Source organism: Oncorhynchus kisutch, linkage group LG16, assembly GCF_002021735.2.
Source record: "Oncorhynchus kisutch isolate 150728-3 linkage group LG16, Okis_V2, whole genome shotgun sequence".
Lineage (NCBI taxonomy): Eukaryota > Metazoa > Chordata > Actinopteri > Salmoniformes > Salmonidae > Oncorhynchus > Oncorhynchus kisutch.
The window spans coordinates 40,023,643-40,043,460 of NC_034189.2; positions in this window are offsets into that span (position 1 = coordinate 40,023,643).

A 19,818-nucleotide genomic window follows, 5' to 3' on the forward strand; every position below is an offset into this window, starting at 1 on the left:
TGCATTTTCAATTGTGTTTCTGTGAAATACACTGAAAAGTCCATCGGTGTACCGTTGCTATTCACAAAGCATATTGTCCTTTTGTTGTGACACAATAGCGCTTTTTCTTCTCTTCTGCTAGCATTCATCCTCCCCCTCAAGGTCTATGACTACGCTGGTGAGCAGACACAGAGGTGCTTGGTCCGCCCAGGAGCAGCCTATTGGCTACGTCTCATCTGGGCAACCAATCACCACCGGTTTACCTTCATGATCCAGCCACTGCCTGCCTAGGAAAAGCACTATAGCCAATAACGGTGATATCAGAGCTTACTCTTCCACCTGTAATGCCAGTCCGCCTGAGTGCTTGTGACTAGAAATGCCCCAATGGCTCCTCTCTCCTAGGAAATTAGCAGTCTCTACATCTACTGCCAATAACTATTATTTTATCCCTCCCTACAGACCTTTCAACTCTCATTCTGCCAGAGACAAAGTGAGGGGGAGAGAAACCGAGAGGGAAGCGAGAGCAAGTGAGTGAGGGAGGGGAGAGAGGGTAGCTAACATGTTTCTCAGGTTCGTCTTCACATTGTGCTGGGGAGGGCAGAAGAGGGACCGTGAACCCCCATTCATCTTCAACGTCAGTTGGTTTTCTATACAGGATTTTATCAGACACTCAGACGAGTGTCCCTCAACAGGGGAAGTTTGAAAAACAGACATTGTATGGAATGACCTCATTTTAGAATGTTATAATAAAGCTTTTCTTTTTTTCCCCCCATCCTCTTACTGGCTGACAAGACCACTGGTTGAAGCTCAATGAGAAAGCTCCTCTGATAACGGCAGACAGTCCTTGTACATTTTCACTGTCGTGCATTATCAAGAGATACACAGTATGTGGTGGCTGTCATTAAAAAAAAGCATAAAGCAGTTGTGTCTTTCCTTTTAGGGATTGAGACAGTCATCTAGGATCAGCTTCCCCCCTCATATTTGTTATGATCTTTAAGGCAGAACTGATTCCTTCTCAGTCTCTGAGACTTTGTGATTATGGGCTTTGGTCCTCCAAGATATTTCTTATCCGAAAGTTCCAAGTTCGTATTGAACAACATAGAAAACCATTACTATGCAAAAGAGCAGTTCAGCGGTTGAGGAAGCCATGTGCCAAGTCATGAGGCTGACTTTGTGAACGGAATTAGTTCATTGGAGTAGCATTCCATGATAGTGACAATAAAGACAAACCTCTTTGTTCTTACTGACAAGAAAATTCTAAACAAATAACTGCACTGTGTGCAAGGTGGGTCACTCCCAAGACGACTTCAAAACAGATTTGGTGTGCAGCAGTTAAGCAAAAACAGCATCCAAAGTATGCCTATCTTTGGATTGCAGCCTGCATTTGAGTCGGGCAAAAGAAGGGAGCACAAAAGAATGCTTGATCTGATTGAAAAGCTCTTTATGGATGCAGTTGATCCATTGTCATATTCCCACTCACTAAGTCCACTGCCTTAAAGGACAAATCCACACATAAAAAGGTATTTATTTCATTAGTCCACTGTTGATACAGTGCCAAAATGTTTAGCATTTTAGCAGTCAAGTCTTCAACATATTGGACTTTCGGGAAGCAAAGTATCACTTGCGCATGATGATCAGTTTTGCGTTTTACACTTTTTTCTTTTTAAAACTGTGGACTTGGGAATATGAAAATGGAGAAATGTCATTCATCGGGAGTTCTTCAATCAGATCTTGGCATCCAAAGGATCTCGTGGAGCTCAGATTGAGATATGAAAGACTGAAAGACTCTGCTGGCCGAGAGGAGCCGGTCTTCTGTAGCAGAGGATATGGAGATGAGTGCTTTGCGATCTCTACAAGACCAAACAATCCTTCAAAGATGCAAATATATGGGGCTACACCTCATGGTTTATGCATTATTGTATGATATTACACGAGCAGGTAGCTTGTTACAAATGACAACGTCAGATACACGTCTGTGCATGCAAGGAAACAAGAAATGTTTTAAATAGAACAATGAAATACTGATTAATCTATTTGATATGAAGTGAAATGGAACTAGAAATGTTCATCCTTCCCCTGGTTTCTCCCTCCGAGTCCCTTGTGCTATTTTGGGATGTGAGCGCAAACCTGGAACATTTTGGTTTTTCATTTAAAATTCATTGCAACATTCAATTTAACCATATCAAATGTTTAATACCGTCGTATGCTTGTAATTTCATCCATTCTGCACATACTAATTCATCTTGTGAAGTGATTCATTATTTAGACTTTAATCACACTCGTTTGATCGTTCTTCACAGTGTGCCACCAGATCATAACAATAAGATAGGATTAGTCTCAAATGGCACCCTCTGTTTCCTGTATAAGGCACTATTTTTGACCAGAGCCCTGGTCACAAGTAGTGCTGTAACGCTCGTCGGAAGAAGTGGACCAAGGTGCAGCGTGGTACGGGTTCATGATACTTTGTTTAATCTGAACACCAAACAAAACAACAAAAGAACGAACGTCACGTTCTGAAGGCTACACAGAGCTAACAAAAAACAACATACCACAACCTAAGGTGGCAAAACATGCTGCCTAAGTATGATTCCCAATCAGAGACAGCGATAGACAGCTGTACCTGATTGAGAACCATACTTAGGTTCCGGCCAAAACATAGAAACACAAAACATAGAATTAAAGAACATAGAATGCCCACCCAAATCACACCCTGACCAAACCAAATAGACATAAAAAGGCTCTCTTAAGGTCAGGGCGTGACAGTACATCCCCCCAAAGGTGCGGGCTCCGGCCGCAAAACCTGAACCTATAGGGGAGGGTCCGGGTGGGCATCTCTCCGCGGTGGCGGCTCTTGTGCAGGATGTAGACACCGCTCACCCCACTTTGGTGGCGCCCCTGGTGCGGGGACCCTCGTCGCCAGCCCCAGACTGGGGACCCTCGTCGCCGGCCCCAGACTGGGGACCGTCGCTGGAAGCTCCGGACTGAAGGCTGTCGTTGGAGGCTTCGTGCCATGGATCATCACTGGAGGCTTCGTGCCATGGATCATCACTGGAGGCTGCGTGCCATGGATCATCACTGGAGGCTGCGTGCCATGGATCATCACTGGAGGCTGCGTGCCATGGATCATCACTGGAGGCTGCGTGCCATGGATCATCACTGGAGGCTGCGTGCCATGGATCATCACTGGAGGCTTCGTTCATGCAGCAGGCACAGGACTCACCAGGCTGGAGAGACAACCTGGAGGCCTGGTGCGTGGAGCAGGCGCAGGATATATTGGGCCATGGAGCCGCACCGGAGGTCTGGAGCGCAGAGCTGGCCCAACCCGTCCTGGCTGGATGCTCACCCTAGCCCGGCAACTGCGGGTGCTGGCACAGGACGTACTGGGCTGTGGAGACGGACCGGAGACACAGTGGGCAGTGCCGGTGCAGGATATCCTGGGCCGTAGAGACGCACTGGAGGCCAGGAGTGCTGAGCTGGCCCCATCCGTCCTGGCTGGATGCCCACTCTAGCCCGCCGATGCTGGGATATAGCTCACCGGGCTGTGAACGCGCACTGGAGACAACCTGACTCCCCGTGCCCCCCCCCCCCAAAAAAAATGTGGGGGGCTGCCTCTCGTGCCTGCTTCGTTGCCGTGACTCCTGGTATCGTTGTAGTTCTTCCCTCGCTACTTCTGCCTGTTTCCATGGCAGGGTCTTGTCCCCTGCCATAACCTGCTCCCATGTCCAAGATGTCCTCCACTCTCTCTTCTCCTGGGCCCAGGATCCCTGCTCCTCCTGGCCACGCTGCTTGGTCCTTTGGTGGTGGGAAGTTCTGTCACAACCGTCTGAAGGAGAAGTGGACCAAAGCGTAGCGTGGTGAGCGTACGTTTCTCTTTATTTGAATGAATGTCGCCAGCAAAACAAGAAACAAAGAAAACGACCGTGAAGGGCTATAGTGCCACTAACAAAGACAACTTCCCACCACCTAAGGTGGTAAAACATGCTGCCTAAGTATGATTCCCAATCAGAGACAACGATAGACAGCTGTCCCTGATTGAGAACCATACCCGGCCAAAACATAGAAACACAAAACATAGAAATAAAGAACATAGAATGCTCACCCAAATCACACCCTGACCAAAACAAATAGATACATATAAAAAGGCTCTCTAAGGTCAGGGCGTGACAAGTGCACTATAAAGGAAATAGGGTGTCATTATGGACCTAGGCATAGAAATAGTCTGCACGTTTCAGTAGTCATTTTCACATGTGGGTTGAAAACAAAGACTAAGGAAGATGAGACGACTCGTACAGTCTGCCTTGACAAACGGAACTTCAGATATTATAGTTGTCATCACAGCTCACATTTTGCTAAATCTTTGCGTAGGAGGATAGAGTTGAAGGAGGTGCCACATGTTGCACATGGCATTGGAGCCACCTTATATGAATGTATATGATCATATAATACATGGCAACAACACATCTCTTTTTCACAGTTCACCAAATAACAAACGCCCACCCTAAAGCTAAGAGTAAGGATCAGATTTTTGTTTCAGTTACAAATGCTAATAAATCCTTGTCCAGTAGATGCAGTGGTATAAAGTATTTAAGTAAAAATACTTTAAAGTACTACTTAAGTAGTTTTTTTAGGGTATCTGTAGTTTACTATTTATATATTTAACAACTTTTACTTCACTAGATTCCTAAATAAAATAATATACTTTTTACTCCATACATTTTCCCATAACACCCCAAAGTACTAATTCCATTTCGAATGCTTAGCAGGACAGGAAAATGGTCCAATTCAGAAGAGCATCCCTACTGCCTCTGATTTGGCAGACTCACTGAACACATGCTTTGTTTGTAAATGATGTCTAGTGTTGGAGTATGCCCCTGGCTATCCATAAATGTAAAAACAAGAAAATGGTGCCGTTTGCTTAACATAAGGAATTTGAAATGACTTATACTTTTACTTTTGATACTTTTGATAAGTATATTTGAGCAATTACATGTACTTTTGATGTTTAAGTATATTTAAAACCAAATACTTTTATACTTTTACTCATGTAGTGTTTTACTGGGTGACTTTCAATTTTACTTGAGTCGTTTTCTATTAAGGTATCTTTACTTTTACTCAAGTATGACAATTTGGGTACCTTTTCCACCAGTAGATGAGACTACTATTGAAAAACATGTGCATATCATATTTTGTGTAGTGGAACACTTATATTTATGAGAAGGTATACAGTAGTTATGTACATACAGTGTTAACAGATTTATTCTTCAGATGATTGATGCACCTCTCCTCTCTATCCTTAGTTCAGGAACACTAACAGAGAAACACTGACAAGTGGGCTTCAACCATCACAGTACGAAAGTTACAAACCAGCACTAGTCTCACCGAGGAGCCCCACAAACAGTCTGCGCGCTGTCTGGTGGTAAGACTAGATCCCCTATCTTTGCATGTAATCAAATACTCACAAACCTTTTTATACCTAACCGCCCCCCGTCTCCATCTCCTCATCCATAGATCTCTCTAAGAAGAAGCCACATTAAAAGATATGTAAGCAACTGAAATGTAAATGCATTTAGGGCTCAAATCCATTTAAGGAGTTTAAGCAGTGCAGTAAAGAGTCCTCTGGGCTCCGTTAAAAGGGCCTCTGGCGCCTGAATGTACAACACGTCAGTAACACCGGGCTGCCGCTTACCCCTGATATACTGCATTATGGATGTGCATCAGTTTGCCTACTGTAAGTTCCACTCAACATCTATTCATGTGTAAATTCCCAATCTGGCCATCAAACCATCACGGTCTCTAACAATCCCCAATTGGCTCCTTCATCCCCCTCCTCTCCCCTGTAACTATTCCCCAGGTCGCTGCTGCAAGTGAGAATGTGTTCTCAGTCAACTTACCTGGTAAATAAATAAATGCACATGTTGGTGGGGTGTGTGTGTATGGACACGCGTGCATGTAGACTACACATGAGTATTTATACACATGCGCACGCAAACACAACGACGGAGGTTTCACACACACTCACTATACAGTGGTTCCGAATCGTGTGTGAGTGTTCTACCACAGATCATATGTGCTGTACAGTGTGGAAATATAGCAGGTCGCTAACAGTCTTGTATTCACTCCCTTCCCCTGGGGCCTGGGGTAGACTGTAAGTGATGCTCCCATAGCCGGTCTGTCTGATGGGCATGTAGGACACAACTCTGCTGGCTGGACAGAATGAACGGGGAGACACACACACCAGAGATGTGGGAGATAGTCGCTGTCCCTGGTGCTGAAATCCCAGAGGATCTTAAAGGTTTTTAGTCTAATATTGCTATGTTTGTTTCAATAAATCTTCAAAAAGATTTATAATAAAACACATCTATGAAAGAACAAAATGAGTCTGCTAAACCTTTGAACAGATTTTATTATTAAAAAGATGAAACTAAACACCAAAAAATGTAATTGATGTTCAAATAAAGACATAGTAGAATACTTGAGTTTCTGAAATAAGGGTTCACATTCTGAACAGATTGAAATACTTTATTAAACCGGGGCCGTGACACTCAAGGAGGCTACAGAATTCAGCAGAAATTTTTTCAGTTGAAAAAATCATATTTTCAATATTGCCTTTAATGTTGTGTTGTATTTGTTGGTTCAATACATCAGCGCTTCAAGCATTTCAGCAGCAAACAGCAAACTACCATTTGTACAGGCAAAGGCAAACAAATTCATCTGTGACCGTTTGAAAAACACATCATGAATGTGTGTCACGTTCTGACCTTAGTTCCTTTGTTATGTCTTTGTTTTAGTAATGGTCAGGGCGTGAGTTGGGGTGGGCAGTCTATGTTCTTTTTTTCTATGATTTGGGATTTCTGTGTTTGGCCTGGTATGGCTCTCAATCAGAGGCAGCTGTCAATCGTTGTCCCTGATCGAGAACCATACATAGGTAGCCTGTTTTCACCCTTGAGTGGTGGGTGATTATTTTCTGTTTGTGTGTCTTCACCAGACAGGACTGTTTCGTTGTCGCTTCGTTCTTTCACGTTGTTGTTTTGTATTTCAGTGTTCCGTTTGATTCAGTAAATAATAACATCATGAACACATACCACGCTGCGCATTGGTCCTCACCTTCTTCCACCACCAATGTGTGCCTTCCAACTGTCACCGTTTCCCTATATAGTGTTCTAGGTCAAAAGTAGTGCACTATATAGGGAATAGGGTGCCATTTGGGACACGCCCAACGTGTTTGGTCTGAATACGAAGTGTCTCTCTCGCTTCACTGGGAGTAAACAAAGCCTCGTCAGTGTCACTGAAACAGAATGGAGTGTGAATGGAGTGTCTGTCACTCTGAAAGGGGATTTGACATTGAAACCAGAGAGCTGTATAGGAGCTTTCTGTAGGAGCACTGGATGGTCCTTGCTGCATGTCTGTTGGTTTATTATCTACTTTTATTTGCATTGCGGTCGGTCTGAAAGGAAGGCAAAGGATAGAAAGGACACAGTCCTTTTGTATTGAGATGTCGATGGAGTTTTTTGATGTAACTCAAGAGTCTCGAGACTGAATGAATGTTCCAAGGTGACAGCTTTTGAATGAAATATGTCACATAACAGGGTTGACAAGCAACAATTCAAGATGTTTTGATATACAGTGTTTGAGTGCACCACTTTCAACATTTTATTCATCCTGAAGTTCTGGATAAATATCCTAAAATCAGTTCAATTGTATAGATTCGTTATTTAATTTAAAGCAGTAAAATGTCCGCCTTGATGTTTTAATATAGCCAGAAATCATTTTAAAAAAGAATAATGAAATTGGCGAGAATGAACATGAAACTATGAATCTTTGCCTTCCAACATGGAATGAGCAGCCAGCATTATTTTATTTAACTTGGCAAGTCAGTTAAGAACAAATTCTTATTTACAATGACAGCCCAGGAACAGTGGGTTAACTGCCTTGTTCAGGGGCAGAAGATATTTACCTTGTCAGCTGAGGGATTCGATCCAGCAACCTTTCCGTTACTGTCCCAATGCTCTAACCACTAGGCTACTTGCCATCCGAAACAGATGTCAGAAGCGGGATTAAATGGGAATGAACTGGTAAATCAGTAGGCCTTAACCCAAAGATCCTGAAAGGGTATATACATCTAAGAGCAATATACATCTAAGAGCATTCAATCAAATAAACATTCTGTCAAGGCCAAATCCGAGTTAATAGGTCCATATAAATACCTGATATGAATATTTTTGCTTTCATGAAACTACCAGGGATTGGTTTATACTCTCTGTTTTTACGGTATGCTACATGATGACTGTGTGCACCACAGGCCCTCTGAAGGCCAGGGTCTAAGGAGAGGAAATAATTTTTAGTTGGTGGTACATGCAGGTGTCTTGAAATGTCAGGACAGTTTTTAGTACGATTCTATTGCTTTCCCAATAGAAAGCTGCCTTTTGCACAGTGTGAGGCTGTAGAACAATAGAACTTCAGAAGCAGGTAGTTGCAATTATGTACAATTGATACATTGTGATTTTGTTTCTAGAGAAATAGTCACTGAGGCACAACGTATGGCTGTATAAGGCTACGGGACTGCCTGACTGTGATCCCCCTGTGTCTGTCTGGCCCAGAGCTCGTTCCTCGGCGGTACACCCTGACAAAACGGAATTATCACTGGGATAAATTAGCGGCCGTCCCTGATGGTGTGGCTCACCAGGATTACATTTTTCCTTGGCCTTTTGTTCTCGCCGCAGGGGACTCAACCTCCCGGAGCCTCTACCACCCTGCCAGAAACTAAACCCTGTGGGAGTTGGATATGTATAAAATATATATATATATGTGTGAGTGAGCGAGTGAGCTTATGGATCTCTCTTTGAATAATGGGGCCAATGTGTGACATTGGGATCAACTTTTCAAAAATGGTTTGAAACAAATGTATTTTCACCCTTTAAGCAGCGTTCATACAACCACTGGCAAGTCAAATTCATGGATTTTCAGGGACTTTTTCAAGCACTTAATTGTAATTTACAAGATTCTCAGTGTTAAACAATAGTATAATTTATATAATTATGCATAGAGCCTAATTCAGAACCCTCCTCCTACCCCCAAAAGCATGCAAAAAGTGTAAAAAAAATAAAGTAGGCCACTACCACTTTTATTCAAATTCAGATTATACCATTCTAAAATGAGTGAGAATAATGTGAACTTCCTGACTAAATAGATTGGATGCATGCATGGCGATTTTTCTGTAGCCTAAAGCCATGAATAACGGTAGCATTCATCTCACCATTTGAATCTCACTGTCGCTGTTTTTATAATGAGAACGTTACCAAAAACCAGGTTCCTTTTAATGAAAAGATTTGTATGTAAAGCCAAGTTGAAGCCGACAGTAGATGTTGAAATGGCCAGAAACAAACGAAAGTGGCCATGTCTATCACAAAAACAGATCAAACATGTTATCACAGGTAATTATAAAGGGGCAGGAGAACTTAAAAATTGGCTGCAATAATTATAAGGACTTTTAAAGCAGGAAAGGTATTCCAGTAAGCTTCTTGGATTTCTGAGCTCCAAATTAAAGTAGGCTACTTCAAGCCCCTTGTATTGCAAGTGTAACATGGAAAACACACTGCACTTGTCAAGTTATTTCATGACATTTACATTACCAGATCATGTTGTGAATGAGCCCACTTGGCTATGTAATGTGTTGTCATTATATAACATTATTAAAAGGAATAGTGTTGGGTGTTACGCAATAGTCTATATTACAGAATTGCGCACAGTAGACCTAGACTCTGTGTCCAATCCAAGGCACGAAAACATGAACTCCTTATCTTGATGCTTTCACTGTTAAATCTAACAAGTCCCTGCTGTAAATCAAGCAGACAACAGATGATCAACATCAATTCGCTAGGGATATTAGATCAAACATGGATCCAGGCACAACTGCAAAATACTCTGGACATTGCTTGCGAACAGCTTTTTTCCAGCACTTGGGCTGCGGTCAAATATGGTGTAATTGCAGACTGCAATTTGGGGAGTTTCTTGATGTGGGTGTTTCCTGCTATCAGGAAACTCCTATTGATACCTGCCATTGGTCAATTCCGGTCTTACGAGACTGATGGTTTCTCAACACAGATGATTTGTTTACAAAGCAGGTTAGGATAACAAATGTGGCAGGTTAGGATAATTCACATGGCAGGTTAGGTGAATTAGTGTGGCAGGTTAGGAGACTGAGGTTAAGAAAATGGTTTCAGTTAGACTTAGTTACAATGCTACAGTTGTCAACAACTGTTGTCTCCGACGTGAAGAAAACAGCCATGGACCAATAGCGAACATCAATGGGTGTAACTTGATATCAAGAAAAGCTTACATCAGAAAACACCCCTAATTGCAGTGTGCAATTATACCCTTCTCCTGTTGTTGCATCACATGTGCTATCACATGGCATTCAGAAATGGTTATTTGTGTGCCCTATGAACTCTTTTCACCCCATAATGTAAGGAGACACGAAGTGTTACGTAGTTGCACTGCACTTCTGATATCTCGATACAAAAAACTGTTCAACAGCGTCTGTAGATCCAGGATTCTTATAGGGTTTCAAGTTCAATATCTAATTTAACTGATTAATGCATAATATATGATATAGCGACAAATTCAACTGCCATAAACGCAGGACAGAAAAGGAATGTCTTATGTCACACGATTTTGGACAAATCCGTCAAGACAACAACCATGATCAAGGGTTAAATCAACTCGTGAATTTGATTGAATATAGTTATCATCCCTTTTATCTTAATGTAATGACGTGATTTCTTGTTGTTGTTGCAGATTATTATCAATGACTTACCAACAGCTGTAACAAGTTGTCCAGGAAATCCTCACTGGTACTCTAGTTTATAGAAAGACCCTCATGGCTTCCCCATTTCCCACATCTCTCTCTGCACACAGAAGGTGCAGGCTATCACATCACAGGGCGCTTACAGAATGGTTTTTAATGAGCCATCAGAAGAATTAAGGCTGATATAAAAAAAGCCTCATATCCCCTAATTTCCCCTCATTAATTAGACGGAAATTGCACTCATCAAAGGGATCCTGGGAGCTTCCCTCTCTGTGGGAAACATGGAAGGGGGAGTTTAGTTCCAGGGCGCTTAGTGTTCCTGCATGGAGCAAGCTAGGGTGCTTAGTGTGCGTCCCAAATGGCACTCTATCCCCTATATATTGCACTACTAGGGCCCATGGGGCTCTGGTCAGAAATATTACACTATCAGGGGATAGGGTGCCATTTGGGACGAAGGCTATGCCTAGTGTTCCTGCTTGAAGCTAGCTAGCCTCCAGACATGGGCCTAGCTCTAGCTGCCAGCCAAAGCAGGCTTTGTCAGCACACAACGCTATGGGCTGTGAACAACAGTACATTATGCACATACACCAAGTTGTTTCACTGGTTGGGTTTGGAAGGGAATTTTTTTAATTGATGAATCGACAATGAGACCTCATTGTACACTGTTAATTACAATGACTTGACTTAGCTACTTGACTTGTTCCTTTTAGCTCCTTGTGGAGCAAAAGCCTTCAACAGTGCAACCTATTTCTTCATTGCTTGGATCCAGTGGAGGCTGCTGATGGGAGGACGGCTCATAATAATGTCTGGGACGGCGCTAATGGAATGGCGTCAAACACATGAAACCATGTGTTTGATACCATTCCACAAATTCTGCTCCAGCCATTACCACGATCCCGTCCTCCCCAATTAAAGTGCCACCAACCTCCTGTGATTGGATCACTTGAAATGAAGCAGACACAGGCCTACAGTATGTTTGGTGATGGTCATAGTACTGTTCCAGTCACGCATCCATAGCAATTGTTCAGTTCAAGTGAAGACGGCATATTCTGCTATTGTTGCGCACATCTTCACGCACAATGGCAAACATTCAGCCATGGATTCTAGCAGCTTTTTAAATTCATCATGTCCTGACTCACCAGAACCAAGGTCGTGTACACCGCCCCTCAGCCTGCCAGCCCTTTATTTACAAAGGTCTCTGCCTGCTGAATTTTGAGAAGAGCCACTGTCTACTGGAATTAAGTTCAACTGGCCAGAGGAATGGGTTGCAATTAGAGGGAGTTGAAATAGAAAAGAGAGGAAAGAAGGGCGAGTTTGAATTTAAAAAGAGGGGAAACCAGCACCAGAACAGACAGTATAGCACTCCTCCTTAGATACTGTACATGAACATAATACTACATCTTAAAACAAACCTTTTTATTTTCTCTGTAGCCCCCCTCCCAAAATAAAAAAAAATAATAATAATACAATAAATGGGTCTAATAATAAAGACGTAATATAACGTAAAAATGTGTTTACGTTTTCATTTGGCATGAACACAACCAGCCATGATGTTTTCATCATATTGTCAAACAAATCACTTCAAAAAGTAGGCTACCTGCGCATGTTCATCCATTCCTAAATAATTCCAGCATCTAAACAGTGCACTGTGCACTCGGGCAATTTGATGAATGATCGTCAATGGATCTACACCAGGGCTCTCCTAACCTGTTCTTGGAAAGCTACAGTCCGTAAGTTTTCACTCCAACCCTAATCTAGCACACCTGATTCTAATAATTAGCTGGATGAGAAGCTGAATCAGGTTAGTTACAAATGGAGTTAGAGCAAACATCCTCAGGAGGGTAACTCTCCAGGAACAGGATTGGAGAGCCCCAGGTCTACACTCTTGAAGCCTGAATTCATTGATGCGTCTTGCTGACAAAATTACCTTTTTGTATAAAACAAAAGTTGGGACACCTGAAAAGGGTCTGCAATACAGGACTGTCCCGGGGTGACAAGTGCAGAGACATGATGAGGGTAAAGGGGTGGTGGGGTTGTTTCATAGGAGAATGGTTAAATGAGCATTATTTAGAGACCCTTAAGTTTTTTGGGGCATTTAAGGAGCTATTCTCTCTCTCTCTCTCTTATATATATATATATATATATATATATATATATATATGTGAATTAGTCCTTTCATTTGTCAGCCAGGTACAACAGGAGGATGGAGAGGGATGAGAAGACGAACCGTGTTGCCTGGTGAAAGATGTTAGCAGCCATTCCTCATGAATTCTAAATCACATTGAATTAATTCATGTCTAAACCGCACCACAAATAGACACTCTCTGCTGCAAGACAGAGAGGATCCTGGATCCACATTTAGCAGGTTGTTCCTTGGAAGTTGTTCGTTCATCATAGGGCCGGGCTGTTGGGCAACTGTTTGTCAGTTCAGGACGTGACAATAGATGGAGCTAGAGATGGAAACAAATGGTACGACGTTAAGATACTGATGACAAATTAAATATTACATCTGGCAAAACTCCGGTGGCTTTTCTGAAGTGAAAAATGTTCTGAAATTGATGTCATGGCGTACTGACTAGTGTTGGCAAAGATTCATGGATGATTCAGCTGATATTGCTACTTAGTACAACCTCTGAACTTACATGTTAAATGTAGTTGAATACTAGATACAATGTTGGTTGACGCATGTACCACAGCATAGCATAATACATATAAACGTGACTATTTTCACAGCATGAAATGACCTCTAGGTTATACAGAGCAGTTTTATGGTACATATAGGCTGTAGTCTAGTTTTTGAGACGTAACTAGACATACATAACTATCTATATGGTGGCATTGTACAGTTGAAGTCGGAAGTTTACATACATTTAGGTTGGAGTCATTAACTCATTTTTCAACCACTCCAAAAATGTCTGGCAAGTCGGTTAGGACATCTACTTTGTGCATGACACAAGTCATTTTTCCAACAAGTGTTTACAGACAGATTATTTCACTTATAATTCACTGTATCACAATTCCAGTCGGTTGGGAAGTTTACATACACTAGGTTGACTGTGCCTTTAAACAGCTTGGAAAATTCCAGAAAATGATGCCATGGCTTTTAGAAGCTTCTGATAGGCTAATTGACAACAAATGACTCAATTGGAGGTGTACCTGTGGATGTATTTCAAGGCCTACCTTCAAACTCAGTGCCTCTTTGCTTGACATCATGGGAAAATCAAAAGAAATGAGCCAAGACCTCAGAAACAAAATTGTAGACCTCCACAAGTCTGGTTCACCCTTGGGAGCAATTTCCAAACTCCCAAAGGTAAAATTTCAATCTGTACAAACAATAGTACACAAGTATAAACACCATGGGACCGTTCTGTCTCCTAGAGATGAACGTACTTTGGTGCGAAAAGTGAAAATCAATCCCAGAACAACAGCAACAGATCTTGTGAAGATGATGGAGGAAAATTACGTGGATATATTGAAGCGACATCTCAAGACATCAGTCAGGAAGTTAAAGCTGGGTCGCAAATGGGTCATGACCCCAAGCATACTTACAAAGTTGTGGCAAAATGGATTAAGGACAACAAAGTCAAAATATTGGAGTGGCCATCACAAAGCCCTGACCTCAATCCCATAGAACATTTGTGGGCAGAACTGAAAAAGCATGATTGAGCAAGGATGCCTACAAACCTGACTCAGTTACGCTCTGTCAGGAGGAATGCACCATAATTCAACTTATATTCAACTTAAGCTTGTGGAAGGCTACCCGAAATGTTTGACCCAAGTTAAACAATGTCAAAAAGCAATGCTACCAAATACTAATTTGACCCACTGGGAATGTGATTAAATAAATAAAAGCTGAAATAAATAATTCTCTACTATTATTCTGACATTTCACATTCTTAAAATAAAGTGCTCATCCTAACTAACCTAAGACAGGGAATTTTTACGAGGATTAAAAGTCAGTAATCGTGAAAAACTTGAGGTTAAAGGTTGTTGGCTAAGGTTTATGTAAAATTCCGACTTCCACTGTATATTAATTTTACATTAATGTTATCCTCGACTAGCTATCAATTCCTGTCAAATTAATTGTTGAGAGGCTGTCAGGGATTTCCTCCTCTTCTTCCGAAGAGGAGAGGCGAAAAGGATCAGAGGACCAATATGCGGCGTGGTAAGTGTCCATGGTTCTTTTAATACGTAAATGTACACATGAACAACTGACTACAAAAACAAGAAACGTGAAAACCCAAAACAGCCCTATCTGGTGCAAAACACAGAGACAGGAACAATCACCCACAAACACACTGTGAAACCCAGGCTACCTAAGTATGATTCTCAATCAGAGACAACTAATGACACCTGCCTCTGATTGAGAACCATACTTGGCCGAAACATAGAAATACCCAAATCATAGAAAAACAAACATAGACTGCCCACCCCAACTCACACCCTGACCATACTAAATTATGACAAAACAAAGGAAATAAAGGTCAGAACGTGACAGAGGCTGTCTTCGCAAGCCTCTCTCGTGGCTATTATGTTATCTTCGGGAAGCAGATATTCAAAAGAAAGGTAGGAGAACAACAGAAAATAGGTACAATTCCACCACTGGGAGATGGTTGACTGAAAAGAGGTGCAGAAGCGCAAAAACAATTGGGTAAGGCGGAGAGAGACGAATCCAGTGGAGGATTATGTTCTATCAACATCAATTTCGTTTGCAATAATCAAAGAAAGCAGTAGGAGCCATTAAAACATTAAAGCACACAGACAACGAGAGAGCTACAGCCCCAGGTTTAAGCAACAAGGTTGAATAGTGGAGACTTTGATCTGAACAAGCAGCTCACATAAGAAAAGAAAGCTCTGAGTAAAGGATACTTTTTTCACACCTGTCACATAGTACATACCATAACATTATTCGCAGTCTGGTAAACCATAAATATATTAAAAACTTGAGAGAGCAACAACTGCAAAAACCTATACAACATAGAATTTACATATAGACCTGAAGTTGCAGTATTGTAGCAAAGATTTTTTATAATTAACCCAAGATTAGACCAGAGCTTTTTCATAGTGGGCAGAACAAGCAAGGAGGTGGGCAGAGCCAAGCACGAACTAGCGAGACTCTATTGGCATCCTAGCATGTATTTGGATATTTCCGTTAGGGAACACCTATTCTGTGAAGTGCAATAACTCATTTTGCCCATGCGCTCCTAAACAACACCATTTTTAGAAAGGGTCAAGTCTACTAAATTTAGTCCAGTCTGTTCTTAACATATTTTAGTCTTGGGAACAGAAAACTGTATTGACAAATGTTTAATCGACTACAAAATTAGCAAAATGTCAGCCAAAACCCATCTCACTCCATATTCTCCCCCTGCCAGCCGCTGGGCTTCCTCTCATTACCATATTTGGTGGTGAGTGGAAATGCCAACCGGATGCTTTAGATTTATACATCCGGTTAAAACATCTGGTTTATTGTTCTATCAGTGATTTTAGTATTACTTTGTCCTTCACGCTGGTGCTGTATGTTGATGTCAGTCTAATAGGCGATAGTAAATACCTAGAAATATTAATACATTAGAGTGCACACATTTTTATTAATCATTGTGTCATCATTTTGATTTATGGTAGATGCATTTCACAGTGTACGTGAGCCATTGTAACCAATGATGTATAAACATGAATACACAATTGGCCCTTTGCTAATCCCCGGACAGAATTTTGGGCAACCAATTGCAGCGCTCCAATGGATAGTAACTGTCGTCGAGTCCGACACCTCGGACAAGCTCACGTTTAAATCGCATGGAAACCAGTGTCAGGGCTATGGCAAAACCAGAGAGTTTTCATGGCTACATTCTAATGGTTAAATAATTGAATAGTGTAGCAGGAGTACTTGCTACTGTGATCCCTGAAATGCAAAGCCTGTTGATGGAGTATTTTTCGAATCCGAAATTATACTTTTGTTACATTGTTTGCTAGCTCAGCTGGTTAGCAAGCTCTCAGTCTCATTGGCCATCAAACGTTGCTAAAGCTAGCTACCTAGCCACTTAATATCAGGGGTTGGAACCCAAATTATTTTCCAATCGTTTCGTTCTGAACATAACTTTTTTTTTCTCTGTTTCACTGTTTCGAGCAGCAAAATAAAGTTCTGAACTGGTTCAAAAATGACATTTTAATGGTTATATAATTTAATAGTGTACCAGGAGTACTTGTTACTGTGATTCCTGAAATGCAGAGCCGGTTGATGTAGAATTTTTCGAGCAAATACTAGCTAGCTAACAAGCTTGTGTGTGCAGAGGAGCACTATAATTAAAAAACAACTTACCTTTTAGTAATTCATAAATCCAATGTGAAACGTGACAACTATAGTATATTTAACTAGCATTGAAAAAGTGAATCCGTTCTTTTCTAAATAAACATCTCCCCCTAATTTCTGAACCATGCTTGTAATTTCGTCAGTATGTCAGCTTCAGAGTAATTTCGTCAGTATGTCAGCTTCAGAAGGGGGGGACAGATAGCTTACACACACACACACACACACACACACACACACACACACACACACACACACACACACACACACACACACACACACACACACACACACACACACACACACAGAGGCAAAGATTTCCAGCTGGCAGATGCTGGAACAAGTTTCTTAGTGACAGTGTGGGCTTTACATAGGTGCTTTGTTGTGATTTTTGTGGGACTGGAAAACAATGCCTGGAATAAAATAAAATAATGTTATTAACCAGTTTCCATGCTTTTAAAATAAAAATGTATAAATCACTTTCGTTTCAGGTTTGGGTTCTGTTCCTCAAATAATTTTGTTATTTTCTGGTTTTTGTTTCTGTTCCTTGAACCGGTTCCAAGACTTCATTAATATAACTTGTTTTCTCAAAATATGTTAGCTAGCTAAGTTGGCAATGTTATGAGTATAACTCCCATCTGCTGTCGACATCAGGATACCATTTGAGAGGACTAGTTTGCTCCAAAAGTGGTTAAAGCATTGACCTCATGCTGACAGTGAATTCAGAGCCACACTACAAACACATTTGTTTCCTGATTAGCAAGGGCTAGTCTGTATTTGATTTCATTGTATATTAAATCAAATAAAAATATATTTCTCACATGCGCCGAATACAACAGGTGCAGACCTTCCAGTGAAATTTTAAGACAAAAAGGGTTAAGAAAGTATTTACTAAAATAAACTGAAGTTTAAAAAAATCTATTAAATAAAACATTTTAAATAAGAAAAATAGAAAAATAACAAATAATTACGGAGCAACAATAAAATAACAGTAGCGAGGCTATATACAGGGGGTACCGGTACTGAGTTAATGTGCGGGGGCACAGGTTAGTCGAGGTAATTGAAGTAATATGTACATGTAGGTAGAGGTAAAGTGACTATGTATGGATAATAAACAGAGACAATACAAATAGTCCGGGTAGCCATTTGATTAGCTGTTCAGGAGTCTTATGGCTTGGGGGTAGAAGCCGTTAAGAAGCCTTTTGGACCTAGATTTGGCGCTCTGGTACCACAGAGAGACTAGTCTATGATAGCAGGAGGATTGGCCCCAGTAATGTACTGGGCCGTATGCACTACCCTCTGTAGTGCCTTGCGGTCGGAGGCCGAGCAGTTGCCATACCAGGCAGTGATGCAACCATGCTCTCGATGGTGTAGCTGGTGTAGCTGTAGAACCTTTTGAAGATCTGAGGACCCAAGTCTTTTCAGTTTCCTGAGGGGGAATAGGCGCTGTCGTGCCCTCTTCAAGTCTGTCTTGGTGCGTTTGGACCATGATAGTTTGTTGGTGATAGCGCTCATACTGCTCCACTACAGCCCTGTTGATGAGAATGGGGGTGTGCTCGGTCCTCCTTTTCTTGTAGTCTACAATCATCTCCTTTGTCTTGATCACATTGAGGGAGAGGTTGTTATCCTGGCACCACACTGCCAGGTCTCTGACCTCCTCCCTATATGCTGTCTCATCTTTGTCGGTGATCAGGCCTAACACTGTTGTGTCGTCTGCAAACTTAATGATGGTGTTGGAGTCGTGCTTGGCCATGCAGTCCCAGGTGAACAGGGAGTACAGGAGGGGACTGAACACAGACCCCTCCGGGGCCCCAGTGTTGAGGGTCAGCATGGCAGATGTGTTGTTACCTAACCTTACCACCTGAGGGCAGCCCATCAGGAAGTCCAGGATCCAGTTGCAGAGGGAGGTGTTTAGTCCCAGGGTCCTTAGCTTAGGGATGATCTTTGAGGACACTATGGTGTTTAACGCTGAGCTCCAGTCAATGAATAGCATTCTTATGTAGGTGTTCCTTTTGTCCAGGTGGGAAAGTGCAGTGTGGAGTGCAATAGAGATTGCATCTTTCTGTGGGGCGGTATGCAAATTGGAGTGGGTCTAGGGTTTCTGGGATAATGGTGTTGTGTGAGTCATGACCAGCCTTTCAAAGCACTTCATGGCTACAGACATGAGTGCTATGGGTCGGTAGTCATTTAGGGAGGTTACCTTGGTGTTCTTTGGCACAGAGACTATGGTGGTCTGCTTGAAAGATGTTGGTATTACAGACTGTCAGGGACAGGTTGAAAATGTCAGTGAAGACACTTGGCAGTTGGTCAGAGCATGCTTGGAGTATACGTCCTGGTAATCCGTGGCCCTGTGGCCTTGTGAATGTTGACCTGTTTAAAGGTAAAGGAATGGGGAATTGGTCTTCCACGGAAAATGACATTAGCGAAGGATAAATTGTTGTTGACCAATATACTGTGGGAAATTACTGAACTGAGTAGGGGGAGGCTATACAGACATGCCTGGTGCCCAAATTGATCACGTGTGTCGCGCAGCTGAGAGTCGAGTCGAGACTAATGGATTCGGTTCAGTCAGTTCAATCAATCATCTTGATGAGCCCTTCCCAGCTAGCTAGTTTATGCTGGCTAGCTGGCAACAACAGCATAATGGCGCTTGCAAAAGAAAGTTGTGTTTACTTCGATGGGTGAGAGAGAAATAACTTGTAGTATCACTGTGACATGCCAATTAGCT